The 22,300-nt window shown below is 38.9% G+C and overlaps 1 long non-coding RNA gene across 13 annotated transcripts in view; it reads left to right on the forward strand.

Annotated features, from left to right (window-relative positions):
* Positions 1–22,300, forward strand: part of LOC108587907 (uncharacterized) — a 651,298-nt gene that overhangs the window by 236,006 nt on the left and 392,992 nt on the right. For 10 of the 13 annotated variants that reach the window (XR_013525356.1, XR_013525361.1, XR_013525359.1 and 7 more), the window contains one exon: positions 19,070–19,288. This is a non-coding gene — a long non-coding RNA (uncharacterized LOC108587907). Of the gene's footprint in view, positions 1–13,205; positions 15,152–19,069; positions 19,289–22,300 lie in introns of those variants that run through there. The other 3 variants (XR_013525365.1, XR_013525366.1, XR_008476114.2) reach the window with 2 other exon arrangements.

The raw sequence follows: 22,300 nt of genomic DNA on the forward strand, positions 1-22,300 counted from the left end.
GGACGCTGGGAAGCCCAAGATTAAGAGTCCAGTGTCTTGCAAATGCCTTCTTGCTGCTTCAGTTCATGGTAGAAGGTGGAAGGGCAAAGAGGGAAAGAGAGAGAAAGAAAGTGAACCAAACTTACCCTTCTGTAGTGACCCCACTTCTGTGATCATTAATCCACTTCCATGTTAATAGCACTAATTCATTCAGGAGAGTGAAGCCTTCACAGCCTCATCATCTCTCGCTAGGCCCCACCTCCCAACACTGTTACATTGGAGGTTATGTTTTTGAAATATGCATTTTGCAGGGGAGCACATTTAAACCATAGCAATACCAGTCTCATGTTACACATCTCTTCTGAGAATTATGCAAAACATAATATAGGATTCCATTTTGCCTCCTTTCTCCTTATTGTCTGCTCTACTACCCCATCCTGCTCACACTTGCTGTGGCTGATTTCTTGGTACCTTCAAGGCGAAAGGTGGGTTGGGCTACTAGGAATGCCGCTATTCCATTGGCTATACTCCTTCATGCTGACGTGTGATGATGGAACAGCTCTGTTATCTGGGAAGTGGTCTGGCCGTGACCTTGGATGACTTGGAGGAATAGGGTAGGGCAGGCTTCTTTTTTTTTGTCCTTTCAATGGTGGAGGACATCTTATTTGAATACGCAGACACCAGGAAGAGATCTAACTCTAAAATATCATTTCTTTTTTTTTTTTTTTTTTGAGACTGAGTTTCACTCTCGTTACCCAGGTTGGAGTGCAATGGCGCGATCTCGGTTCACCGCAACCTCCACCTCCTGGGTTCAGGCAATTCTCCTGCCTCAGCCTCCTGAGTAGCTGGGACTACAGGTGCGCACCACCATGCCCAGCTAATTTTTGTATTTTTAGTAGAGACGGGGTTTCACCTTGTTGACCAGGATTGTCTCGATCTCTTGACCTCGTGATCCACCTGCCTCGGCCTCCCAAAGTGCTGGGATAATAGGCATGAGCCACTGCGCCCGGCCCAAAAATATCATTTTTTAATCTACAGTTTTATTTAGTGGAAACTCGAATTTGGAAATAATTTGGCACTGCTATTATTGGGGAAAATTTCATTTTTCTGAAAGCATAACACCTTAGTGGGAGGAAAAGGGATCTGCACTGGGAGAGGCCGACTCCCCGCTCTCTACACAGACACTAAAGGCCAGGTGTCCAGCTTCTAGGTCTTAGCCTCCTAGGGAGCAAGGGAGATGAGGTGGTCTATTAGTAAACTGTCCACTGCATTAGGGTAGTCTCCTTGTGGGCCTGGATCATGTCTTGAGCCCTCTGACATGGATATTCTAGACACAGACTTGAAAGCACAGTTTGGACTAAACTGAGTTATTATTGTGGAGAGACAACAGTATCTCTATAATTGCTTTAGGATTAACTTAAGTGATCTGTATAATACTAGTTGTTTAAAAATCTTCAAGAGAGAATACTTCTGTAATAGTGAGAACAGAAAAAAATATACTTTTCAGTATAGATACACTCAGGTAGCTGTTTATTCAAGTAAGCATACTGAGATAGTTACACGGAACTGGGAGGCAATTTGGCCTAGTTAGAAGAGTATGCCTATTGGAGCCAGATATACCCAGTTGTGAGCACCCTTCTGAATCACGATGACTGAGGGACAATGAGTGGTTATCAGACATCTCTGGGCATTATTAGTCTTCTCATCTGCAAAATGGAGATAACAATATGTTAGATTCAATGTATGTAAGGCATTCAGCACAGCATTTGACCTCAGAAGGAAATATATGTAGTAGCTATTTTGATAGCTGCATTCTATTAGGGGGTGACTACATTTTCTTATAAAAATATTCCTTATACAAGTTTTGATTAAATATAAATGCTTATCATATGTGCCAAGTTAAATCTTGAGTAAAAGTGAAAATAAAATCAATGACTTGCACAGCTTAGAATATGTGCTTTTTGGGAGAGATTACTTTGCTACATTTGATGTGAGTTAAGAGAGGAAATCTATAGGCTTGTTGCTAAAAATCTCTTTTTTCTTCCATTAAAAAAAATTCTGGGGTTCTCATAGACTACAATGAACTAGAAGGCCTGTTTTTGAATTCATTAAAACATTTATGACGCAGTTTTTAAAATGCTTTCTTGACACAGTTTGAGGCCCTGGCTAGAGACCAGTCAGTTCTTCTTAGGTATCTGATTAAATCTACTTTCCAACCCCTTCTGTTATTGGGCTGTCATACTCTGGGCCACCATCTACCTGCCCTAATCACGCCAGGCCCCATACCAGACAGCTAGGGACAGTGTCTATGCCCCAGAGACCCCTGAAATTATTCAAACCATTCAATCCTAAGCTGGCTTACTCTGTATCACCTGTTCCTTCCTACAGAAACCACAGTAAAGGTTGTGTTCACCTTCCTCTGTTTTGTGACAGACCCTGCTGATTCTCTGAGTGTCCCCATACATGGATGGTATGACATTTACTCCCTCTTTTGGGAACTCTAATTAGAATAAATTATCTTTTCAATGACAGTTGTTTTCTGATTTGTTGGCCTTAACATACCAAAACTAATAATAAATCTATTAAAACACCAACTCTAGAACTGAGATTAACAATAGCCCTTAATCTTTTCATGGTATTTTGATACAAAAAGATTTTTCTGATATATGCAGATGTTGATAGTTGAATATCTATAGGAGCATGTTATACAATGTATGCCTCTTCTGTCTTCTAGAGTAAGGACTAAATCAAACTCTGGTATTTTATTTTACTTTTTATTTCATAGTGCTGAATTGAAAACCAGAGTTTACTTTGAAGTAAAACTGACAATTGAAAAAGAAAAATCAACAAAACCTAGGATCCTGGAGGCTCCCCAATTCCACTCTCTGCCATTCTCTCCTTATAATAACTGTTATATCACATGAAGAGTCATTCCAACACCATTGGAATTCTGTGCTTACCTGAAATGCCATGTGTTTGTAGAGGGACCTAAATTACTATTTCTAGAAGATGTACAGTTTTTAAATTTCTCTGGCTGTGTTTAAAATTTTGATATTAATATGGTAATGAAATGAGTCATATGTCTACCTTGGATTAACAAAGAGCCAGTTTGGGGGTGAGAATTCTCTACGGATGGAACCACCGACGTGTTGACTTTACATTTCCACTACTAAAAAGAGTTTTCTGCAACCTCAGCTGTTAGAAGCTCTGGCATTTCCATTTTTTTCAATTTTAAATAATTGGAATAGGAATATTTTATTACCTAGCTATTGGTATTCCTTATGATGGTAGCAGTTTTTGAGCTTGCTAGTTTTCTTCTTTGAAATCAGCAACTATTTTCTTTCTCAAGGTTGTTTCTGCAGTTTAAGCTATAACAATATGTTTATGTTATTATGCGTGCAAATTTATTTTTGTGTTAAAAGTATTCTAAAGAGATTAGATCATTGAAAGCTTTTTGGAATTTTAATGCAATTCTTATAAGAAAAGTTGCATTTATTTTCCTGCAAATGATGTTTCATCATATCAAATGTCTGCAGGGTCTCTAGTTTTCGTTTCAGATCGTTGCAACAGGTAGATGTATTTCTAGTTAGTTTTCAACAGCACAGTTTTAGTATGGTGGTACTCAAGATGCTACTCACCCGGTAAGAATAATGACTAACAGTGAGTGTTTAGCGTTGGGTTATTTGGGTTGCAGTAGTGGCTTTAGATCTAACTAACTGGCCCTGGGCAAGATACTAAATTGTCTGTGCTTTCAGTCCACTCAATAGATGTTGAAACTATAAGGTACGTTTGCTCTATTTATTATTTCTCTAGGATAGGATGCAGTGTCTCATAGAAAACTTGGTATGTTCTCAATAGAGGAAAATTATGCTAACCTAGTCCTACTTCAAATATTATGTAATTATTTATGAAATTTGAAGCCTATTAAAAATTTCTGTCACATTTTCTTTCTGATGTTTCAGTATTTGTCTTTATTGTATAAGATAAGGCAGAAGAAATCTTATTTTTAATGGAAAATGTCACAGCAAGATTACCTTGAAGGAACTTTATGCAATATATTAAAATCCAAAGAATTAGATCCTATAAAAGTACAAATATAAAAATAATAAAAATAGTGTCACTAGTATTGAGGAAATATTCACTAAACACTTACTCTGTACGTTTTACAGATGATCTGTACGTTTTACAGATGATCTCATTTGATTATCATCCCAGCTAAACAAATGCAATTGGTATGTTACACATTTTATAGTGGTCAAAATTAAGGCCTGGAAGGGGTAGGTAGTGATGTGGTTTGGCTGTGTCCCCACCCGGAATCTCATCTTGAACTGTCATGAGTCATGTGAAGGACCCAGGAGGGTATGATTGAATTATGGAGGTGGGTCTTTCCTTCGGTGTTACTGTGATAGTGAGTGGGTCTCACAGGTTCTGATGGTTTCAGAAATGGGAGTTCCCCTGCACAAGCTCTCTTTTTGCCTGCTGCCATCTGTGTAAGATGTGGCTTACTTCTCCTTGCCTTCTGCCATGATTGTGAGGCCTCCCCAGCCATGTGGAAATGTAAGTCTGTTAAATCTCTTTCTTGTATAAATTGCCCAGTCTCGGGTATGTCTTTATCAGCAGTGTGAAAATGGACTAATATTGGTAGTTTTTGCAGCTCATACACTGAGTAGGTGATGGAGCCTTTTTCTTTTCTTTTCTTTTCTTTTTTTTTCTGAGTAACAGAGTCTTACTCTTTCACCCAGGCTGGAGTGAACTCTGCAATCTTGAACTCTTGGGCCCAAGTGATACTCCCACCTAAGCTTCCTGAGTATCTAGGATAACAGGCACATGCCCCCCCACACCTAGCTAATGTTTAATGTTCAATTTTTATAGAGATGGAGTCTTAATGTGTTGCCCAGGCTGGTCTCAAACTCCTCGTCTCAAGAGATCCTCCTGTCTCGGCTTCCCAAAGTTCTGGAATTACAGGCATGAGCCACCTTGCCTGGCCAGAACCATATTTTGAACCCAGGCTATCTAGCTCAGCTTTAATCCACCTGATGACTAAACATCAAACATATCAGTTCAGCAAACACTGATGACATTTTCCTCAGCGTTCTAGAAATTCCCATTATGCCCTCAGAGACTTTAATATATGTGTTGATCCTTACGGTTCTTAAAGACTTTAGAATCTGCCATGTATAATGTAATATGGTATTTTATTAAATTACTGAAATAATACACACATTTCCTTTATAAGATGTGCAAGGACCAGTCTCCTCTAGGTGGCTTATAGTCCAATACTAATAAAAACATTAAAATATCATAATTATAGTAATTATCTATCAATATCATTTTAACTTGAAATTGTAAATTCACATAGACTAGTCTGTTACTTACATTTGGATTACCAGCTTGGATTCTTAGTCATGAAAAGCAGAGACATAAAAGATCTTTGGATGGCTGTGGGAGAACAGAAGTGAAGGTGTTTTTGTTCACACAGGAACAGTGTGTTTATACTCCAGGGACACTCGTGATAAGGGAAACTAAGCACTTGAGGGGCTACCAAAGGGAGAAGCACCAAAATGCATTTCTACTGGAAAAATGCTGGAAAAAGTCTTGTACTTTTCTCTAAGAATTTTCTGGGGCAGTGCTTCTGATTTAGATATGATAAAATCCTGGGCTTATCCTCTAGTAGAAGCTTCCTCCCCTCCTTATTTTCTCTTTCCTATGTTCTTGTGAGAATTCATATTGATAAATATATTTTTAATCTTAGCAGGAAGCAGGTTTGGCATTAAATCATGTTAAGGCAAAAACGTTTTAGAAAATAAATCATTATTTTGATTATACTCCAGATTTCCTGATAGGAACACAATCACTTGAAAATATTTCATATAGTAAAAGGAATACAAATTATTATTGAGAGCATTTCATTAGACTTTCAATTTCCTGATTGTGTCACTGTTCTTGAGAGAATACCATACATGAAAAGAACAGCATGATTTCAAAGACTTATCAAGACTTTTGTTTGGAAATTATGAAATGATTTTTTTTTTGGTCAAGTAAATACTTTATGACATAGTTAAAAATGTTGGTGGGAGTGTAAACTAGCTCAACCATTGTGTAAGACAGTGTGGCAATTCCTCAAGGACCTAGAAATAGAAATTCCATTTGACCCAGCAATCCCATTACTGGATATATACCCAAAGGATTATAAATCATTCTGTTATAAAGACACATGCACATGTATGTTCATAGTGGCACCGTTTACAATGGCAAAGACCTGGAACCAACCCAAATGCCCATCGAGGATAGACTGGACAAGGAAAATGCGGCACATATACACCATGGAATACTATGCAGCCATAAAAAATGATGAGTTCGTGTTTTTTGTAGAGACATGGATGAATCTGGGAACCATCATTCTCAGCAAACTGACACAAGAACAGAAAATCAACCACCACATGTTCTTTCTCATAGGTGGGTGATGGACAGTGAGAACACATGGACACAGGGAGTGGAGCATCACACACTAGGGTCTCTCAGGGGGTCCAAGGGAGGGACAGTGGGGGAGTGGGGAGGTGGGGAAGGGATAACATGGGGAGAAATGCCAGATGTAGGTGATGGGGGGATAGAGGCAGCAAACCATATTGCCATGTGTGTACCTATGCAGCAATCCTGCATGATCTGCACATGTACCTGAGAACCTAAAGTACAATAAAAAATCATAATAATTTCTCACTCATAGGCGGGTGATGAAAAATGAGAACACATGGACACAGAAAGGGGAGTACTAAACACTGGGGTCTATTGGGGGGAAAAGGGGAGGGCCAGTGGGAGGGGGAGGTGGGGAGGGATAGCCTGGGGAGAAATGCCAAATGTGGGTGAAGGGGAGAGGGAAAGCAAAGCACACTGCCATGTATGTACCTACGCAACTGTCTTGCATGCTCTGCTCATGTACCCCAAAACCTAAAATCCAATAAAAAATTTAAAAAAAAATCATAATAATAAATAACTTTTGGAAAATTCTATATAGGGTTTGAAATGCAAATTACACTCAAAGCCATAATCGATGGGGCTTGGTTTTACAAGAGTTATTTCATAGGATTTTTTATTTCTATCAGGTGCTATTCCCTATATAGTTTCCATATTACAGTTGTTTCTCCACAGCTATGACAGAACGCAATGTCAAACTCAACTGATGATCTTAATGTCCCCATGGACCACAGCCGTGCACAGATAGGAAAGACATACATTTTTGTGTCGGGGGGTAATAAGCATCTTGCTTTCCACCTGCAATCTGCACTATTGTTTTTTCTTTGCCTGTTGATCCCAAACAATTCTTTCCACGACATTCTCTCTCTTTCGTAGGGCTCTTTACTTTGCCCTCCTACCCCCACCCAACTTGGCAGCCCAGGATGATGATGGAAATTAGAAATGAACATGAGAATAGAATTCCAATTTGGTGACATAGAAAAATAATGATGAAGGAAAATGATGAGCTCCGTTTTGATGTATTATTTAGAAACCTCTCATTGCTGCCACGAAGCCACTCTGAGTACCAGCAAGGTGTGACAACGGGAAGAGCAGTGATGGGCAGGTGGGGGAGAATCGTGTTAAATATGCTTTTTTTTCCTCATGTGCCTTTGTGTACTTGCTCGGGGGTCAAAAAAGAAAAAATAAAAATGAAAACAGCCCTCTCACCAGAATGACTTATAATTATTACACTGCTCCAGATCATCGTACCTTGTTGGCAGTCGGCGTTAATTATTTGTGTGTTTGTTAGGAATCATTGGCACATGCCTGTTGTTTTTTTCCTTTGCTGTGTGAATGGGAGTTATATTTTATTTCATGAACAATGTTCTTCTGTACTATAAGACAAGACACTGTAAACAAGGATGTCTGTTTATACAGCAGACACACCTGGCTTTCACTGCCAAGATAACAAAGAACTTGGAGGGATATTTTAAAGCAAGAAGCCATCTTTGCCTATATGATATTGAAAAGATTGGGATTCATTCATTTTGACTGTAGGAATCCCAGGTAATTTCACAATATAATTAGAGCAGTTTTGTGAAAGATTCTATTGTGCCGATGAAGCCATATCATTTATACAGAGCCTGTAAAATGTGTATTTTTAATTAAACAATGGAAACAGGTTATCCCAAGGTGAAATTGCCTCCAATTTCATTATCTACATTACTTGCTTCTCATTACCCTCTTTTCCTTCATAAAAAATCAGTCAGTAACTAATTTCCTCAAGAATTTGCTCTGGGAATTTGGGGATCAGTCTTACTGAAGTTTTAGCAGTTAAGCGTTCAAGTGCACATTCTATTAATGCCCAGATCTAGGACCTGAGGGGAAATGTGGGCTCTTCATGAATTTACATGTGCTATGTCAGGCCCATAAATGAGGCAGGAGACCATTGGAAGTGGATGGCTAAGACCACTTTGCTTTGAGGTGTGGTGAGAGAGACAATCATCACAGCGAAAACTTACCAGGTATTGGCATGTGGGTCTGTGTTTAACACCATGTAATAAAATTAAGTGACAAAAGGGAAAATATTAAAGAAGACAGCACTTCCCCAAGTGATGGAAGAGGAATCCAGATGAGATAAGACTTTTAATAAAGGTTAACCTAACTGACTGACGAAGAAAAATTAGAATGAGAATAACCGCAAGGTAGTGCAAAGACCTATTATACTTAAATCGAGTGTTTGGGTGAAGACATAAATCGAGAAGAAAGAAAGTCCTTTATAAGGGCTGCCTAGGAGGCAGCCTTTGGAATATTTTAATAACACCATGAAAAGATAGCTATTTTGGGACGTATCAAATCAGAAACTACAAAATAACTTATAAGTTTTACTAATAATTTTATTTACTCAATGCTACTGAAATTTTATTTAGCATTGAAAAGTGAAAGAAAAATATGAAGTTTGGGGCATTCAACCTTTTCACGAAAGGTATTAAATAAAAGGGGCAAAAGCTTCTCTTCATTATTTGTTCCAGTTGTGTTGCCACCCAATAATAATGGCTGGAAATGTTCATATAAGAACAGGCCCATGAAATAGTGGGGGATGATGGTATTGTCACCAGAGATTCATGTCAGAGCTGCTCTTCTGTCCCTGGTTCAGGGGAGATCTGGACATTCAGAAGACATAGCTGCTGGTGGTGAAGTTTTGATTAGCCAAGGGCAAGAATCACCAGAACTCATAATTCTAAGCCAGAAAGCTGTAGAAAGTTTGCTGTAGAGAATGACTCGGGTGCCTTTACTCTCGGAGGATAGAGAGCTAGGAATCTTACAGGCATCTCACAGCTTGTTCCCTGACCAAAACAGATCTCACTCCCAGCTTTCCTTCCTGGAGGCCTAAAATCATGGTCGTAATCAATGTGACAGAACCATCTCAGGCGCATATGTAGAGAATCTACTGTTGGAATCAGTTTATTCATATGTCATAAGCATTTTCTGAAATAATTATATGCAATGATGTTAGTGGGTTTGAAGCAAGGGATTTCTATGCTTGCAGGAAGACATACATCAGCATAGTTATATATGTCTTAGAAATTTCAAAGTTTAGTTTTATTTGCAGCTCTAAGTTTTGGGATAATCCTTATGATAATAATCTGTTTTTTAGTTTGTTGTTTGGTTTGAGAAGAAGTATTGGGTTAAGACTTTTTATCCTAGTCCATTTTCCCCCCATTTGGTGATTGTGCTAATCACATGTGGGTGTTGGTTCAGTTGGAATTCATGGTTCATTTATTTATTTATTTTTCACACCCGTATTGAATGCCACTTTCCAGGTACTTGGAAACAGAGATGAGTTTAACACAGCAGGCCCTCAGGTAGCTCACGTTCTAGTAGGAAGAATAATCAGAAAACAAATAAATACATAATATAAAGTTGGGTAATCCATGCTAGGAAGAAAAACTGGGGCATAGTGGATGACGTTGCCAGGGAAGAGGTGCTACATTCGATACTATATTCTTGTCAAGCACACTGACGATGTGACATTTAAATAAGGAACTGGGTGAAGGGAAGAAATAAGGCTTGTTAAGATATAGAGAATGAATTTTCTTAGAAGATTACCCCTTAATGTGCTTTACTCTAAAATATCATGCCTGTACCCTATCACTAGTGTCATTTAGTACATTCTTATGGGTCAATATTTTGTGATTATATTCATCACATTGGGGACCTATACTGTTAGCTTATATTCGGTGGACAATACATTCCTTAGTTGATTTCACCTTGCAGATTTCTCTCCAGTTTTGACAATAGGACATATTCGCTCCTGTTATAGCATCTGTGATTTCATTTTCTGGGAGAATGGCTCACAAAACAAGACAGAGGAAAAAGTGGACTGCATGGGAGGGGAGGTGTGGAAGGTAAAAACTCAACAGTCTCACATTACAAAGCTTTTAGTTTATTCCCAAATTGGTATTAATTACAAAAATCCTGATGTGGATTGTTTGCAGAAGAGGGAGTGAGTTTAAAAGTCTGAGAAACATTACTGCAGCCTCTTTATAGACAGACAGAGATTTATGCTTTTAGTTTCAGTTGATAAGAAAACCCTAAACTAATGATCAGCCCCTTGGAAAACACTGTGCTCTTGGAAACATTAGTATTTTATTGCAGTTGTATAAATTCTATAAGAGAAAGTTCCTCTGTAGTAGCCACTATAGCCAGGATCAGTCCTATAGGACTTAGAGAAAAATCGATATACTTTCATGGTAACCAAAAGGTAATTCATACATCCAGAAAAAGAGACTCACCGTGGCCTGGCTTACTTCAGAGTTTACTGTAGAAGCCTGTTGTTGGAATTAGTTAAAAGCTTAGGGAAATCAGTGTGACTCTTACTTTGCCAGAAGGTGAATCCAAAACAAGGAAAATGCTGTATTTTATATAGAACCCATATGTTTAAAATGACCCAGGCACCAAGACCCATGCTTGTAAGTCTCATGATGCAAAATCTTTTCTAAGAGTTTTTTTCACCCAGTTTTTAAAATTAATTAACTTTGTTGTTGTTGTTGTTTTTTAAGAGACAGGGAGTCCTTATGTCATCCAGGCTGGAGTGCAGTGACGGTTCACAGGCATGAGCATAGCTCAATGCAGCCTTGGACCCTTGGACTCAAGCAATCCTCAGCCTCCCAAGTACCTGGGACTACAGGCATGTGCCCCAAAATCTTTTGTTCTTTAACCCAAGTGTTTCTTGTTATTCTACACGTGTGGTAATGTATGCAATTCAAAAAGCCACATTGATGTCAAAGTTGGGGAACTGCTGATACTTCCATTAGAGGAAATTGAAAACGTACATCTGTGCCACAGCAATGCTGTCCCATTGCATATAATCATTGAAATTAAAAATGAACATATGAAAACAGAGCCCCAGTGCAGAAGTTGAACTTAGTACCTTTGACATTTGAGGTATTCACTTAATCAAACAGATTAGTCTCTCTCTGCTTATAGCCTATGGGAATTCACAGGTGTTAAATTAGCTTCAGAAGGACTTTCCTATTGTTTTTTTAATGGAAAGCTAGGACATGTGGAGATCTGCGCATGGAAAATAAACATAAATCACATATCTGAGATATGGAGTATAGTCTAAGCATCAGTCTTTAGTTTTCTGGGCATGCACAATTCTGTGCCAATTGAACTGTCTGATGCGATTGCTATTTCATTTCAAAATAATAATGCAACAGTTTCAACATTTTAGCTTTGACCTTCTTCACAACTAGAGGAACTATTCAAATGCTTTTGATGTGACAGTAAAGTGATTCTGTCTTTTGGGAATGACAATCAGTGCCTTTGTGATTTCACGGTATAAACTATTTGAAAGGTAGAAATGTGGAGGTGAGTAGCCTGTGATGATATTGAATCGTTTGGGTATGTTTCTGAACAGTTAGGAACAGAGAGGAAGTACAAAGCCAAGCTAGAAAGAGTTCTTTTTTACCCCAGGGATTTTTAGAGTTTCTTGGTGCATATGGATTTCAGAAAAAATTTTTATTCGAATTTGATTTATTCTTTTGACCTTGACTGTATAGAATGAAGTATAGTTTTCAGTCATCATATAGCAGAGTTGGGGCATTAAATGTTCACGTTCATATAGTGTTTACAGTTACCAAATTGTATGGGTGATTTTCAGACCATTGGCACAATAAAATCTTGACAGGCATTTCAAATCTTTTGTTATTCCACAAAGCCAGAATGTCTGACCTGAAATTATAGCATAGATTTATTTTGTCAGTGGAGATGTAGGAAGCAAAATAGGCTGGTTTTGGTCTCATTGTTTCAGAGACTTATTTCAGCATCTGCATATATTCTCTTATCAGAAGGAGAGCTACAAAATCCATTGCCTTTTCAGCATTAGAAGTGGCGATCATTCAAGAATAACATCTTTCACGAGTATTCCTAATGTTCTTCAACCAAGGAATACAATCTATGTATGTATGTATGTATGTATGAATGAATGAATGAACGAATATCTGAATCAGTGCATTTGTATAAACAAGTTTGAGGGATTGTAAGGTTGATTACGACTTAGAGAAAACCTTGTTTATTTGTTTAGCAACCCACACATTTAAAAATCCCTCTCTTGAAAAATTTTAGCTAATTGCTGCAAAGTTGAAAATATTTGAAATTACTGATTCATTTTAAATTAATTGGTTCTTCTGCTAATTGGGATTTCTCTGTACTCTGTGATTGCTGTCATCATCCTGACCTGTCACCACCTTCAATCCACTGCTTTTATGGAGAGAGTTTGCTCATGATCAGCCTTAGGAGAAACAAATCAGTCAGCTGCAGCTCCAGAACAGATAGGAAACAGTGTATGTGATAGGGTAGGCTACCACCTTTGCTTCTCATTTGTAACAGCCTGAGGTTTCCCCAGGAAAAAGAAAGTCTGTAGCAAGTAAGCCACGGGTTGAATTCAAATTTCACTCTTCTACCTTTCTAAAGTCTTGTTCAGTTTATTAAACGTCTTGCCTCCTGCTGCATAAGCTATAGATAAAGAGACTGTGGTTTTCCTGGGGGTTTGAAACCCAGGTTAAACAGACATCTGAAGGGAATTCTCAAATGAATTTTCAGTTAGTGCATTGATAGTCTCCAAAATTTGAACCTTACCAAATACAATGTTCTTTTCAATTAATGTCAAAACATCAGCTGGCTTGCAGGTCTGTTACACTAAGGTGCTATCTGTATTCTGTGGTTTTCAGTTTGGCCCTAGTGGAGGTAAGGTTTAATTGTCAGTTTCTTTGAATATCAGTAGAATAATTTCAGGAATATTTTTTACCTTTTTACTTGCCCTGAGGTTATTCTGATATGAAACTTTCTCTTCTTGGTTTGTAATATGCTGCAGCTGCCTCCAAGGTTGACTCAGGAAGTCATTTAGAAAATCTTCCTTGAAGAAAACAGAGTTTTATTTACATAGTTAGGAGCTTGATGGCGTGATATGCACGTGCATTCTTTTTGAGAAAAGCAGTTGAAAATTGTTTCCTTCTGCTGGTGTCTGAGGTGCTTTGTAGTATGGGATAGCTTACATACTTTAGAAAGAACTTAGTCCTACCTTTGGTAAACTGTGGATGGGGCAAGGACGCGGAGATGTAAGATGTTTTGTTTTTGTTCATTCCATGTTTTCAATAATTACATACTGTCAGCTTTATGGGATCGCACGGCTTAACAGTGTCTAGTACACAGAAGATGGTTAATAGCATTGAATAAATGAGAATCTGGAAGAATGAATAAATGAATGGATGATGGTATTGTATCTCACAAGATTTGTAAAATGCTTACGATTTCTGACTGCAGGCTTTGGAATGACTGGGTTTCTGAGGTACTAAAATCTATAGAGAGGAAGCACAGAGCAAAGTCTGCGGAGGGGCCTCCTCTGACATCCCACCTATTCAACTATGCATGCAAATGTGATAGCAGTCCTGGAAGATGATTTTTAAAAGAAGAATAATAAATATGATGAAATATAAATGTACCATCACATAATATATTCAAAGATCACTTTACGTTCCTGTTTTGTACAGGTTAATTTGCATTTGGATAGGCTAATTAAATTAAATTTCGTGTTTCTGCATTTGTTAGAGTGTATTTGATGACTCACTTAAGAACAGATCTCTTACCTAGAGTGGGCACTTGTGGTGGCCATGAAAGCGCTCTACCTTGATCTTCTGCTGTGGGGTCGTAATGAACTTAGAGTGACAGGCTCATTCTGGAGAGACACAGGACTCATCCTAAGAGTGACTATGGTATGGGGACTCTTTGTTGACCTGGATTAACTCCCGAATCGCTCTGCAGTCCAACCCTTCTACTACTCGATGTCCCTTTCTTTCCTCTTTCCTTCAGTGGGTATCAGATTTCAGCTGAAGTCCAAAGGCTCTTGTTGCCTTCTCTTCTTCCTTTTGTCGAAAAAACTTTTGCCCATCTAAAACCATCTTGGTGTCTGCCTTCTGGAGTCAGGATTTAGTTGATGCAAATGGTACCAAGACTCATCCAGAAACCTGGCAAAAACTTGAAGATTTGGGGCACACTCAATCACCCCTGAGCAGAAGAAAGATGCAATATCTTGAGTGACAGATGGGGCCTGGGTAATACCTGTCACTTGATGGCAGTCCAGTTGCAGTGGTGTCTTGCAGGTGCAATGACTCTGGTAGTTAAAAGCCATGGGTGGGGAGGATGGCAATGCTTACGAGGACAGCAGAGACAGCTCATTCAGCGTAATTTGTATTGATATGTCCTGCAGGAGGGTAATGAAGATTGCGGCTATAAACAAGCAAGTCAAGGCTAAATGTTATGGGTGACGATCCTGCGTGGCACCTTACGAAGAAGCCATTTCTCCTACAACGGAAGGACAGACTCCGTCGAATAACAGACTAAAATCTGTGTAGTTAAATTCACAGAGCTTCAGACATTTGAAACCTCAGCCAAGCTAGGCCTGTAATGTCTAGGTCAGGACCATGGTTGGGATAATGTGAGACCCTGAAACGTGGAATGAGGATGCCTCTGAAGATTTTAGCATCGCAGACACCATAACTTCAGAGCTTGCAGAGCGGCCCATCCTTCTCTGTTAACACCTATTAGAAAATGCTGGAGAGGCCTCTCCCTTGCAAAGCAACAGCTGTCTACCTCAGGCGATGCCACTACCTCCTCTCATGGCTACTTGTACTAACCATGCTTCTAGTTTCTGTATCAGGTAAGAACAGAAGACCACAAGAGAGCCCAGAGGATGCAGCATTTATTAAAGGCATTAATAGTTTAGTGGCAGTAGGGTCACCAGCATCACTAAGAAGTTCAGTGGTGGGTCTCCTCTGCAGGCCAAGGCTGGCAGCAGTGATGGAAATAGAGATGGGTCAGTATCTTCTGTGGGGAGCAATGGGGCACTGGAGTTAGAGAAACCAGATGGGAAATGTGTCGTGATGAGCCTTACATGGTAACTGGGGCGCTATTATTAAATGTGGTCCAGATGGAGTATTGCTGAAATTCTCAGAAAAGACGTATGTTTGGCTTACAACCTAATAATGCCACGGCTTGATTACAACTCCCTGATGCCTTCTGTATGGACATCCCAGGCTTCGAATGTGTGCATGATAGCCCCTTGACCAAAGATGGTTCAAATGTGGGGCATATACAAGAGGCCAAACCCTTAAGTAAATCTAGCTATGTTCTTCCTGAAATTGCCCAGTCCCCACTGAAAAATGGAGTCTATTGAAAGACTATGGTCCATTATCTCCACATACCTCCAGAAAAGAGTTATTATCCTTGTACTGGCCCTTGTGATCCTTCTGTTCTGTCTGTCACAAAGAAAGATTGGTATGACTGCCACTTTGTAGAGGATTTAAGGGCCATGAACACGATTTTACTTTCCTGCTCTCCTGTTGTCTCCAGCTCAAATACTGTGCTATCCTCAGTCTCTACGACTGCTGCTTACTTCACAGTGGCAGATCCATGCTTAGCACTCTTTAGTGATTCTTTTCTTCCAGACTCACTGTATCTATTTACACTCACTTGGAAACAATATCTATGAACAATTATGATCAAGGATTTACAGAAACATCCTCTTACCTCTTGGAAATACTGAATGATACCTGAATCATCAGAGACATTGCATTTCCTGAGGACTCCACTCTTATACAATATGTGGATGATCTTGTTTGCTCTCTAGATTGAGAGTCCTGCAGAATTTATTTCTTCCACTTGCTGACAGTGTTAGTGTGCAGGCACACAAAGTCTCTAGGGATAAACTCCAATTTTGTCAGCCTCATGTGTATTTTCCTGGCCATGACATCAAACAAAAATTAGGTCTTTTTTCTCAAAGACTGCAGGTTATTCCTGACTTTCCTGTCCAATTACAAAAAGACATCTTAGAAGATTTCTTATTCTCATAGGATATTATAGACATGGATTCCTAGCTTTTCTGGACTAGTTGCCCCTCCTGTAAGATAATGAAAACTGACAAACCTGCATTATAGACTCACTAGAGAATGTCTTTTACTGCTTAAAGAACTCTTCAATGATTATACATCTTTCTTTCTATTAGTATATTGAGGCAAGTTTGGAGGATTCTAGCTTAACAAGAAAATGGGCATCAGAGACTCACTGCTTATTCTATCTTCACATTGATTTCATGACAAAAGCCTGCCCTCCTTGTTTGCACACAGTGGTAGCGGTGCAAGGTCAACTGAGGCACCTGATGATTTAGTCTTAAGATTTTTGCTTAACCCCACGGTTCCTCATATCACTGAGACCTTCCTTTGGACTGCAAACTCCTTCACTTATTCTGTTACTAGTCTGGCTTCCTTTGAAATCCTTGATTCTTGGTGGATGTGTTTATTGCTTTGATTGTAGTGGTGATGTCACGGAGTATACATGTCAGAACTCATCAAATCTGTACACTAAACAAGCAGGGTTTTTTTGTATAAACAAAGCTGTAAAAAAATCCCTTTACCTATAGACATTTCTATCCACTGTTACAAAATCCTAAAACCTGCTATTCCTCTTCCTCTCCCACAGGAAAGAAAAACGCGTGACCATTATACACTTATTTGGGAGTTTTTCTTGCTATCCTCTGGTCACTTTGAAACCCCTTTAGACTACCTAAATTGTGAAGTATTATGGACAAAACCTGTTTGAGAACTGAGCAAGGACACTATCAAGCTGGGCTTGCTATTATCTGGTCACTTTGAAACCCTTTTAGACTACCTAAATTGTGAAGTATTGTGGATAAAACCTGTTTGAGAACTGAGCTATCAAGCTGAGTGTGCAATCAGAATACACTAACATTTGTTCAAATTCAACTCTCTTCAAGATACTAAACCTGCAGAAGTTGTGAAAGTTAGAACCCTTACGAAGTCCTGCCAGTTAGCTAGAGATAAGAGAGAAATGCCTATGTAGAAACACTTTAGAAGTGGTTCAAGATTTTGGTATGCTTTAGAAGAAACGTCGCTTCTTAATTACAGCTGGTATATTCCGATTAAACAAGGCAAAAACATAATAGCAATTTTAGGAAGCAAAGGTTCATGCTGTAGCAGATTAATATACTAAACAATCTGTGTTAACACGTCCAAGCTGCCATGCAAGTCCAAAATTCAAAGCCAAAATGAATTCCTGACTATTGGCGTTAGGCCTTGAGTCAATTTCAGAATCAAACACCTGATTCTGAAATAACACACTGGAAAAATCAGATTCTTTGCTTCACCCAGAGGGCATCTTGTGGTACCAAGACAGCTATTTGGTCTTCATTAGATGCTGAAATAGAGTCTCTCAAAAAAACTAGCTGTACCTGTACACAGAAAGGATGATTTAAAATATATCCTTAAGTATCGATGGGGAAACCGCAACAAGATTGCAGAGCGTGTCTTTGGTGTGTCTTCCGGCTCTCAAACCCCCAAATCCTGTGCAAACTTTTAGACTGTTGAGTATATCTGCAAATAGATTTCATTCCGTTGTTCCCTTGTGTGGTTATGAATATGTTCTTAATCACAGAATAGTGTGTGTTTTCCAGTTGGCTGGGGTTGTTTCCTTTCCGTAAAGTAACTTTTCTGACAGTAACAAAGCAACTTTCAGACTCTGTGTTTCCCACTTGAGTACTATTCATCCATTTATTTTGTTTTGGGGTACCCACATCACAAGACCATTAGCTAAGGCACTCTATGAGCTATGAAGCTTTGCCTGTCAACAAAAGCCTCACTGTTCCTATCATGCCCAGTCCTCAGAGAAATCAAGACCCTTTAAAACAGAAACTTGCAAACTCTCTGAGCAACTTCATATGCTGCAGCCAAACGTTTACTCTCAGCTCTCTTGCTGTTAAGCCCCTTGTAACAGGAACTCACAGATAATTCCCAAATGAGCTGGTCGCTGGATGCTCATCCATATGGGGAAATCACCCTCAATTTTTGACTCGGTTCATTCACAGGCCTATATAGCTAAATGTTGTAGAACTTTAAGGCCAACTCATTTTCATTGAGACTTTGTGGCTTTTCCCAAAGACAAGTCACAGAAAGCCCCGTAGGACTTTCAGCCTGAAGATTTACTGTACTGAAAATGAGACCAACATAAGACTGTTCTTGAGCTTTATTAGATGGGATTTGGAACCACAAATTGTGCAATGAAACTCCTGGGAACTACCTCTTGGATTCGTGTCTCTTAGTTAAGAAGACGGTATATACCCATCTCCCAGATATTCATGCCCATGTAAAATCTAGAACTGCGAGTCTCCTGGGATTCTCCAGAAGCTGAGGCCATCATAAAGAAGGTCTCTTTCTCAAGAACTTCAGATCAAAGCCTATGAATACCAGAAACAATTAACTGCCACCTCTGTCTTTATGGCTTTCATTTTTCTTGTCATGACTATCATTTTCTCTCTGTGTTGGTTTAGGAATTTTGATTGTAAAAATGAAATTCTTTAAGGTTTTTCCTCTAATAATGCTATTTTGGGTAAGTCAGTATTACACAAACCTATTAATATCAAACCTCCCTTTCTAGAGACTCGGCTGGGTGGGGAGGGGATCTGTTCTGTAGATCCCAGGTCAGGCTGGGTCTTGGTTAACAGACATTACTGGTTATTCTCATGTTTATACTTGTCTTAATTGGTCATTTGTTCTGTTTTCTTCAGGGGTTCAAATGCTTCTATGCAGCCACTCACTCAGCAAATGATTATATAACTAGCTACAAATAAAATCATCACAAGACGCTTTGATGGCAGTCATCAATAGCCAGACTGAGGCTGCTCTTGGAGTGGTGTAGATCAGGAGTTCTGAAGCCAACAACAACAGCAAGATATGGTCAACCGATGAGACTCAGCATCTCTGCGGGACAAGATGTGAGACTGTGAGTAAGTACCTCGAATACCGGAACATTTTCTGCTTTGACACTGGTGTGACCTTAGCCCTATCATCATCCCTTCTCTCTTTTCTTAGTGTCCACCCATGTTGATAAACCTAAATTGTTCAACCAAAGGCTTCAAAACCACCGGAACAATTCCCTCCTATTCTAAGACCCATTTCTGATGAACCATTCCTGAAACTGATAAAAATTCAGTGGTTTGCTCTTTCTCAAGTATTATAGTATCATTTTCTCTCTTCCCCCTCTCACACACATGTGTCCTTCCTGCCTCACTGTCAACCTAGAGTGCTCTCTGGCTTGCCTCCACTCTCTATTGCCTACTTAACTCCTCCTCAGTCTTCAGTTTCAGGATCTAAAAGGTCTCATCTTAGAACAGTCACCCTGAACCCCATTGTGTGCTCTTTTGCTTATAACACATATACTAATTTGCAATGATCTTACAATGTGATGATCTGATGACTGTTTTTCCTCCCTAATAAACTCTACACTTCACAACGGTGAGGACAGAACCTGGTTTGCTCCTATTTTATCCCCAGCCACTCACCAGAATCATAGCTTCTTGTAAAGTGATTGTTGAAAGCTTAAAAGAATAAAGTGAACAAAATGATTTGACGTAATTAATTCATAACAGTAGTCAGGAATAATTTTATCAATGGAACCAGAAGATTTCAATGACCTAAACTATAAATTTCTGCCTCATCTCTGTAGCAGGTGTGCTTTGACTCTGGGCTTCATATATTCTGGACAATACTCTGCCATGTTAAGCTAGTGAAACTTAGTGGGCATTTAATTCCACTCCGAAACATTTTTTTAAGATATTTCAATGCATATAATTAGATATCCATTAGATCTCATTGATCTGAGATGAGACTATTTTGTTTATGAAGGAGAAGGAAGAGAAAGAAGAGAGGGAAGCAAGGAAGAAGTGTCTTTCATAATGAGAAATATATATAGTAGAACAAAATATACTGACTTACCTGTTTTATTTTGGAAGAAATTTGACTTAGTTTATGTATGCATCTAGAGTTACCGTACCATAGTCTGGTCAAGAGGATCTGATTTTAGTCTGATTACGCATGGCCTCTATTAGTGTGTGATATGTTTTTAATGTCCTTTTAGAAAGAAAATTGTGAGCTGTCATAACATGGCACTAACTGGAAAGATAATGTCAAACCTTCTTAGAAAACCCTGTAGGATATTTCAATTCTCTTAGCAAGAAAGAGCACAAATTTAATTATGGATCAAAATGCCTTCTGCATCAAGGGGAGAGAGGTGGATATTGGAAATCCTGTGGTGCTTCTTATTTTTCAATATGACAGGAAACTAGAAACCCAAATATCCAAGTGATCCAGTTTATATTTGTTCCCATGGTTTCTAATATGCAGGAATACCTCACGCAGTTCTATTTGAAAACAGAAAAGGTTAATGAATTTCTTGACAATATGCAAATATGTTTAAGCCTTTGTTTATGGCCTCAGGTAACACCCACAAACACACATATTTGTGACTCATGGGGTTCTAGTAGTTTCTTGCCAATGCCACTCTTGCTAACAGTGTGCTAATACATTGCCACATATCATTCGATTATATTGTTCCTGGAGTTTCAAAGGTCTAGAAACAGAGCCTTCCGTGCTATCATCACATGCTAAACCTGGAGGCAGGAGAACAAATATCAGGACAGCGAATTTTCTTTCTCTCCTCTTTGTGAACGCTAACCCTGTAGACTGAAGCCTATTCACAGCATTGCCACCATCCACTGTTTTCCTGTGGATAACTTTGAATGAATGGAATTGATTTTACCCACATTGAACATTTTCTAACCTGGATTACCAAGAAAAATAACATAAGCCCACTTTCCCATTAATCACATAGCCAAAACCTGGATGCCACTGATAAATGATAGCTGATGAGTCACTCAACCACTGTCTGCTTCAAAAACAAGGCTAATGATACAGTCTACACTCTTCACTAGACTGAAATAACTGATATAAAACAGTCTATGAGTAATTTTTTGAGTTTAGTGAGTAAAAATTTGATGCAAAAGTAAGATTATCGGCTTTACTTAGGGATTTTTTTTTTCTCATGACTCAGAATACTTAAGAATATATATCTGAAAATATTGCATTATGAAAATATTTTTATACCTAAGGTTTTAAGTTTGAAAGAAATTACTTATCAACTTGCTCTGATGACTGTCTTTACAGTAGGCAGAATAGCCTCCTAAAGATGTCCACTTAATGTCCAGAGCCTGTGAATATGTTACATTGCATGGAAAAATATCTTGCAGATGCAATTAAGTTTTCAGACTTTACAATAGAGGCATTTTCTTGGATTATTTGGATGGGCCTAGTCTAATTGCATGAACCTGTCAGGACGAGAACTTGCCCTGAAGGCAAAAGGCAAATGAGACACAAGGGAAGCAGAAGAGGTATGGAAGAGAAACCTAAAGCTGAGAAGGACCAGAAGGACATGGCTCCTGCTGCTGGTTTGAAAATGGAGTGGGCACTCTGATGGAGAGTGCAGGAGGCCATAAGGGCCAAACATACCCTGTAGTTCTTAGAGCTGAATTCGGTCAACAACCTCAATGAGCTTGTAAGTGGAATCTTCCCCAGAACCTCAGAGAGAAACGTAGCCCTGCCAACACCTTGATTTTAGCCTTGGGAGACCCCAGGCAGAGGACTGAGCTGAGCTACTTACATGTCTTCTGCTTAACAGAAACTGTGAGAGAAAACCAAATATTGTGTGAAGACACTGCATCTGTGGTTATCTATTAGGGCAGCAGGAGAAAGGCCACACAATATTCCTGCCATGTTAAGATTTAATGGATTAAGTGTCTGATGAAATGTATTTCCATAAAATATTTTATGGAAAACGTCTATCCACCTATCTTTCCACTTTCTGAGGTTCATTTGCTACAGAATGTTCCAATTTCTCAATAGAAAAAAATCCTTGGAGACTGAAAGCTTTGATCTCTGTTGAAAATCTTGAAGAAGTATATTCT

This window comes from Callithrix jacchus, chromosome 13, assembly GCF_049354715.1.
Source record: "Callithrix jacchus isolate 240 chromosome 13, calJac240_pri, whole genome shotgun sequence".
In the NCBI taxonomy this organism is placed as follows: Eukaryota; Metazoa; Chordata; class Mammalia; order Primates; family Cebidae; genus Callithrix; species Callithrix jacchus.